Genomic DNA, 7,505 nt, shown 5'->3' on the forward strand with positions numbered 1-7,505 from the left:
GGTGGCTGGGAGCGGCCACTGCACTCCAGTCTGGGCGACAGAGTGAGACTCCAACTCAAAAAAAAGAAAAGAAAAAAAGAAAGATCTAGGAGGAAGAGGCGCTTATGATGGGACATACGGAGGGAGAAGTCAGGGTTCCTGAGTCCCCACCCACCACTCAGGGAACCCACTGGAGAAGTGGAGAAGATGAACACCTGGGAGTCCCTGAAACCCCCTGAAGGCCATCTGGGCAGGCTCCCTGGGAGGCACCCTAGGGCAAGAGACTGTTCCAGCTGCTGACCCAGGCGTCTAAGGGGGGTTATTCGGGAGGGACAGGACGCCCCTGGTAGTCTCAAGTCAGGAGGTCTCCTGGGGCCCACCACAGACAAAGGTAGGAGACTCACAGAATCTTCACGAACTTGTTAACAGGAAGATAAAACCTCCCTAAATACCATCATTTGAGATTTTATAAGAAGACAAACACCATAGGCATGACAATATATACCAAACTACAAGATGGAAATCGCTTTTTCCTAGTTATATCCCAAGGGATCATTTTCAGAGTGAAGAAAATCTAGGTGTAAAATGATCACCTGTTTCAAACCAAGAACTTACAAGCAGAAAGACCTCTGCTGGGCACAGTGGCTCATATCCATCATCCCAGCACTGGGAGGCTGACACAGGAGGATTGCTTGAGTCCAGAATTTCGAGACCCACATGGGCAACACAGCAAGACGTCATCTCTACAAAAAAAGATTTTTAAAAACAGCTGGGACATTGAACAATGATCATAGTACTATAAGAAAGGGATTGGCAGTAGTTAGAAACTGACAGGGGGAAGGGCTGGCCGTAGTGGGAAACTGGCTGGGTGGGGGCACGCCTCATCAATAAGGGTACCTGCATAATGAACATATGTGTACCTAACCCCTTTATGGTACCCACATCTTCAAAATAAAACAATTTTAAAAATAAAAAAATTTTAAATCTCTGTTTAAAGACCAAAAAAATAATAGGTGGTCATGACGGTGCACGCATGTAGTCCCGGCTTCTCAGGAGGCTGAGATGGAAGGATAGCCTGAACCCAGGAGGTCAAAGCAATGGTGAACTATGATCCCGCCACTGCACTCCAGCCTGGGCAAGAGAGTGAGATCCTGGCTAAAAAAAAAAAATAGATTCAAATAAGGTTCAGTTTCTGGATGTAATAATCATATTTTCTGATCTATTAAACTTGTAAGTAAACAGGCGTTGCGTCAAGAAGTCTTATTGTCACATCAACATTTTAGAATCTGTGTGTTTCCAGAAACAATTATTAAATATGTCTAAATGCTAACTCTGTACTAGGTACAACAGAGGATCACACACGCATGCATGCACAAACACACACACACACACACACACACACACATATACACACACACAAGTACTATTCCCAAAGTTTTTTCAACCTAATTATTTCTTAATTCATCCAACTGTAAACTGCATGACCTTTTAAAAGTGTTCCAGGCTCGGTGGCTCAGCCTGTAATCCCAGCACTTTGGGAGGCCGAGGTGAGGGGATTGCCTGAGCCCACGGGTTCAAAACCAGCCCCAGCAACTTGGCAAGACCTCATCTCTACAATGAATCAAAAATTAGCTGGGCATAGTAGCACACACCTATAGTTCCAGCTACTTGGAAGACTGAGGCAGAAGGATCACCGAAGCCCAGCGGGTTGATGCTGGGGTGGCTGTGAGTGTGCCACAGCCCTCCAGCCTGGGCGACAGAATAAGACTCCAACTCAAAAAAAACAACAACAAAGGTGTTCCAAAATTCATCCTTTTCTCTTGATCTGAACAGCCTCTTGCATCTCTCTAGCACTTCCCTTCTTTTAAGGCACCATTGAAAAGCCTCTTTACTGTCCACAAGGTTTGTTTTACAAACATCATTTCCTCTAAGCCCTGGAGCAATCCTGTAAGAACTTTGACAATTGAGCCACCTGTGAGAACTTTGATAAGTTACTTAACCTCTCTGAGCCTCAGCAGAGAAGAGTTGTGTGAGTGGAAAGAGATGGCATGTGCCAGTGCTTTCAGAACTCTAAAGGACTTTACACAGGACAAACACACATGAGTCCGTTGTGCATCATAAATGAACTTTCCCCAGGCCCCCTGTGTCCTGTACTTTGGCTGTGCCATAACCTCCCATTTATCAAGAAGTCAAGCCATCTAAACTGTCAACGGCCAGGATGTTTTAACACTCAGAGTTGACCCTGAGACACTGCAGAATCCAATGAGATTTTTGAATCATCAAAGACTGAATCACATATTCGCATGGCATGCATATTTTATTGTATTCTAAGCTTATTTGAAAAAAATGTATGCTTAGCACTTGGCAATAATTCTCTGCGTGTGTTCCAGTAGGTTTGCACAATAAAAGAGCTCTATTTTCAGAGTTTTTAAAAGGCTGCTTCTTCCTGCTCAGTATTCTCCCCTCCCTTCCTTGGAAACTACACCTCGGTTTCCTTTGGGGACGCACCCCATCTCCAGCCCTTCTATTGTTCACACAGTTCACACGCAGTTGACCCCACACATACACACTGTTCAGTCCAGGGGTGGGTCCCAATTCAGGCCTGGACAGTTTGTATTTTCTGTGGCTCCAATGATCAGCTCAGGGATCAGCATGAAACTCAAGCCAGGCAAGACTCAGTTTGGGGATTTTTACTGACACCACTGAGAAGGAGATGCTCTTTTCTCTTCATTGGGATGGCTAGCTAAATGGATGCTGTAAGACCTGCATAAGAAGGCAATGCAGAAGAAAAGAAAGCCAAAAGATAATGACCTCATCACATCACTGGCAACCCTCGTTTCAACTCTGCCTAAAGCCAACAGATAAAGACCTAGACTGTCCAGTTCCCTGAGCCAATAAATGCTCTCTTTTACTTAAGCACTTGCAGTTGCAAGAATGCTGATTCATACATTGGGTTATACAAAGTTAAACAAGGCTTCTTTACTATAGGGCTTCACAGAGTCTTCAGAATATGAATGTGTATTATGAATCTCCAAAGGGTTAGATAGAATAGGCAACATTCCCCAAATTTATGTGTCCAATGAACCTTTTTTTTTTTTTTGAGTTGGAGTCTCACTCGGTCGCCCAGACTGGAGAGCAGTGGCACCACAGCCTCGTCTGCTGGGCTCCGGCGATCCTTCCGCCTCAGCCTTCCGAGTAGCCGGAATTACAGGCATGCACTGCCACGCCCGGCTGATTTTTTGATTTACTGTAGAGATGAGGTCTCGCTGCCCAGGCGGGTCTCAAACCCGCGGGCTCAGGCAATCCACTCACCTCAGCCTCCCAAAGTCGTGGGATTACAGGCTGAGCCACCAAGCCCAGCTTCAATGAAACTTTTTTTGGGAAGACCATATCACAGGGCTTGTATTCCATTTAAAAAAAAAAAAACTTGGGAAAGGCTGATACATATTACCTATAAGTTAACCTAATATTAAAATACAGCAAATCCCCATCCCCTTGTTATTCTGGATAAGCGAGACAAATGGGAATTCATTTATCCAACACTATTGATGCATTTTTTCCAGACTTTAAAAATATGTGTATATAATTTTTTATTTTTTTACTAAATTGGGGTCATAAGCACAAACCTTGATATATTTTTCCAGACTTAATAAAATATGTGTATATATACAGTCTTTTTTTTATTATGCCAAGGTCATAATTCCTGAACTACTATACTTTTGAGATGTGCATTTTCAAATATTTGGGGCCTCTAGTCTGACTGCCAAGCTATCAGCTGTCACTCTGCTTTGTTCTAAATGTGTCGTCCTCCAGCAGCAACCCCTAGTGCTCCTCTGTGGGCTAGTTTACCAAATAAAAGGAATTCATTGGAATTGTGCACTTAAAAACAAAAGTGGGGCGGGCGGGGGGCAACGTGCTGAGAGTGAGAGCCAGGGCAGGGGTATGTACTGCGTGAAATACCTGAGTTTCTGCACACGAAGTACATGTCAATGACTTTGGCAACCCAAAGGCTGCTTATTTCCAGGCTCTTGCCTTGGTTTGGACTGCTAACATTTCCAAATAACTGACCTTCGAATATGGGGATTGTTGCAATACTTAGCCAAGAAAAGAACCACTCCAACTTGATAGTAAGCACTGAACTCTGCTTAGGAAACTTTAAAATGAAAAGCTCCATTTTTTTTAAGCCCAGGAGAGCCCATAGTCCAAAAATCCCACTTCCTCGTTTATAAGCCATCCACTGTCACAAAAATCAAATTTCAGTCATTTTTCAGGCACTTTATCTGCCTATAACTCTCAAATAGCTGCTTGCCTGTTTAAAGGGTATTTGTGGGCTCCCCTGTTTTATGATCCTGTAATAAAATAGGTGGGGATTTGAGACAACGGGGAGGTAACCAAACTCTCTCCGTGACACTGGAAGCATGGCCTTGGCCTGAGCAGGTAGGCAGGGGGACAGGCAGGCAGGTTGACTGGTCTGGGCAGTAAGGCCCATAAAAAGTTTGGGTTAGACTGAATCGCAGGAGTGGAAACTCCTGTGTCCTTTTGGTTAGCATCAAGCTGGGTTTGCAGCCACGCTTAGAGGCTTGACAAAGAAAATGTACCATGGGGATTTCTCCTCTCAGTATCGAGGATCCAGAAGCAAAAACAGGGCACCTGCAGCTTAAAGAGGAGCCCAGCCTAGCATTGCCCTGATGCTTTTTCCAGACTCTGAAAAGCACATAGTCTCTGGAAGGTTCACAGGGCTGGGCTCCCGTTACACCCCCAAAGTGGCGAGAGCACCTGCTCAGACAGCCATGTGCAAGTCTGAGCCTGCCCTGCCAAAGAAAACACCCCTGCCTGCCCCACCATTGATGCTCAGAAGGGCCTCCGTCTTCCCGCACCGAGGCCTGCCGAGCAGATGTGGGCCTAGGTGATGGCCGGCCGGGCAGGCTTGAGGAGCCAGGGAGCCATTAATCTACAAGTAGGACCATGCACACCCCTACCTGACCCTCCTGCTTCCTCTTGACAACTGTGAGGCTGAGAAGCACTTTTAGAGGAAATGGATCTCTCAGTTCAGTCTCAGGATGAGTCACTTTGGGAAGATTTTTGGGCAGATCCCATGCCCTGGGCGGTGAGCTCTATCCCTGGTTTAAAAGCAGAAGATGAGAGGGGAGGCGTTTATTCTCACTGTCTACATTATTTCAACTTTAGGGCAGTGAGGCCATAATGAAGGGAGTTAGAGGTCACCTCACAAAAAGAAACCGTAAGACGGAGCTGGGAATGCTTGCCCCCTCAGCTACCCACAGCACAGGCCCTGGCCAGAACCGCTGCCCCTGACACCAGATCCAGTTTTGGAGTGTGTTCAGCTGCCTCTGATCCTCTGGTGATAACTGAGAAGGTGAGGAGGAGGACAGGTGGGGTAAAGGATGGAGACCAGGGGTTCAGAGGTTAGTGACCTGTGCCAGGGCTCCCTTCACCTGCACACACCAGTTGGCCTGGTGCTTATTCCAGTCCAGGTTGGCCTTTCTGCACAGCCAGGGACAAAGTCACCCTCCACCCAGGTATGCTCTGCCGTTAAGATGCTGCTGCAGCCCCCGTGAGCCTGTCATCCCCTGCAGCTGGCTCTAAGCCCAGTCCAGGGACGGGCGGCCCCCTGTGCTTACTCCTTCCCAGTCCCTCATTCACGCAATGCTAAACTCTAGTAACGGAATAATGAAACTGCAAAATGCCACAGCGAAGGGAATGAGAGGAGGGCCTCAAAAGATTTCAAGAAAACTGAAGAACACAGGAGGTGGATGGTGGCGTGATGACCAACAAGTGTGGAAAAGGAAGCCACAACCTCAAATGAATACACTGAGAGAGAGCCCGAGCTGCCGGGGGCAAGTCTGCGTGGCTGCACTCAGTGGGGCTCAGGATTCGAAATGCCAGGGGCCACAGGGGGCAGGGTGGGAAACGGTGCAACAAAAGGGGCATCACTAACAATAGACCCTTCCTTCCCAATCCTCCAACCACCTCTTGGAACAAGAGCTTGAAACCAGGCCAAAAAGGGGGCCATCTTTAAAGATATCAACTCTTAAGAAAATGCAACAAGCAGTCGAATGAAGAGTCCATAAAGCTGATTTGATGCTATATTCACATCTTAACAGAGAGAGGGGTGGAGAGCAAATCCCTGATCCCCTAAAAATGAGGACAAAGTACCAGGATCTTCAGCTATGGAGGTGGTCCCGGTGTAACATGAACCAGGGCAGAAGCCCTGCCCTGGCCACCCAGCCTGTCGACACATCAGCAGACCTGCTCATGGCCCACCCCAAGAGGACCTCACGCCCAGCAGATCCTCAAGGTGGGCAGACAACCACCCCAAGAGGAACTCACACCCAGCAGATCCTCCTGGACAGATACCCTATCTGACAGATCACTTCCAACCAGCCCAGGGTGTCCACACTGAAAAAGCCCACTATCTCCAGCCAATCAGCTCACTCTGAGACTCTACTTTCCACAGCCGAAATAGAGAGTTGGCCATCTTTCAGCTGTAAGAGAGATCTATCCTCATCTTCCTCTCCAGATCCTTGTCAAAAACAGCCACTAGATTCTGCGATAAAGCAGGTTTCCAGCATGGCCGTAAGACTTTTTTTTCCTTTGTGTTCTAACTTTGATTTATAATAATTTTTATCTTTTAATGTGCTAAAATTTCAGGAACTCTAGGCTGCAGTAGGTGATTAAGGTCCCACTTCATTCTCACAAGTGAAAAATATACAAAATAAAATATAAGTAATGGCCTATTTTTGAGAGACGATAACCTGTTTGAAGGTTCCCACTGGTGGGATTCATTGAACAGGGTGACATCAGGTGTTATCGCACATATGCAATGCATACATGTGCTTTAATAGCAGAGACTTCTTCAGCAAACTTGATATGGAAGTCCAATGCACAGACCTGGTTAATAAGAAGCTGCTCTGATTAGAGCTGGGGAGGGAACCATGCCTCATCTGCTCAGTTCTTCTTCCTTCCTTATGACCCGGTTACTTTCTCAAGCCAGATTTCCAGGGAGACCAGTTAGCAACTCCAACTCAAAACCGCTGAAGCATCATCGAACTAGATGGGGGGAAAGTGTATATTTCACTTTGCAAAATACCTGCATACTTGTAAACACCAACCAACAAAATCATAGGTAGATTCAGCCAATCAGAACTCAGCAATTGTCCTCTCCTCATCCTCACCTACATGTAAGAGAATTAACTGTGAGCCAGGGCTAAGTGACTGACGTATATTCTGTCATTCAGTCCAAACAGCAAAACCATGAGGTCAGTATTGCTAACATCTACAACTGTACATGTTAAAAGATTTGAACAAGACCTCATGGCTTGTGGGTGGCAAAGGGCCAAGATTCAAGGCCAGATCTGGACTCCAAAGGCCACGCACCCTCTTTGCCACCATGTTCCACTAGACAGCATGACAGGTGCTTTATATTTTTTCTGTGTTTTTGGTATCTTTTTGAATTTTTTTACCTGTATGAATCACTTTCATAATATTAAGGAAATTTTGCTTTGGGA

This window comes from Carlito syrichta, unplaced genomic scaffold, assembly GCF_000164805.1.
Source record: "Carlito syrichta isolate Samal-C Ts95f unplaced genomic scaffold, Tarsius_syrichta-2.0.1 Scaffold307203, whole genome shotgun sequence".
Classification (NCBI taxonomy): Eukaryota; Metazoa; Chordata; class Mammalia; order Primates; family Tarsiidae; genus Carlito; species Carlito syrichta.